A 557-nucleotide genomic window follows, 5' to 3' on the forward strand; every position below is an offset into this window, starting at 1 on the left:
TCACCAATATAGAGCTCCAGAGAGAAGTCTGAGAGAGATATAAAACTACATTGAGATGATTTTTGGTTCTTAAAACCACAAATATATCTTCTTGTGGATCAACTGTCCGTACTGTAATAAGTTGGAAACATTCCTTTGAGATTCTGGTCCATCTTGACATGAGACATTTCCACAGATTTGCCAGCTGCACATCCAAGCTGCCTATCTCCTGTTCTAGCACATCCCAAGGTGTTGGATTCAGATCTGGTGAGTGGGGAGGCCACTGAAGTTCATTGAAACCTGTTTGCTTTGCTATTGCTTCGTTTGCATTATCATGCTGGAACCATTAGAAGATGGTAAATTGTGGCCATAAAGAGATGCACATAGATGTTTTTTGTTTTTCACACCATTCTGAATAAACACTCTAGAAACTTTTCTGTGTGAAAATCCAAGGAGACCAGCAGTTTCAGAAAATATTCAAACCAGCCTGTCTGGTACCAACAATCATGCCACGTTCAAAGTCACTGTGATTAAATTCAGATGTTTGATATGAATATTATCTGAAGCTTCTGACCTGT

The sequence above is a fragment of the Seriola lalandi genome, unplaced genomic scaffold (assembly GCF_002814215.2).
Source record: "Seriola lalandi dorsalis isolate HSWRI2012SDOR001 ecotype SW California unplaced genomic scaffold, Sedor1 jcf7180002054921, whole genome shotgun sequence".
NCBI lineage: Eukaryota > Metazoa > Chordata > Actinopteri > Carangiformes > Carangidae > Seriola > Seriola lalandi.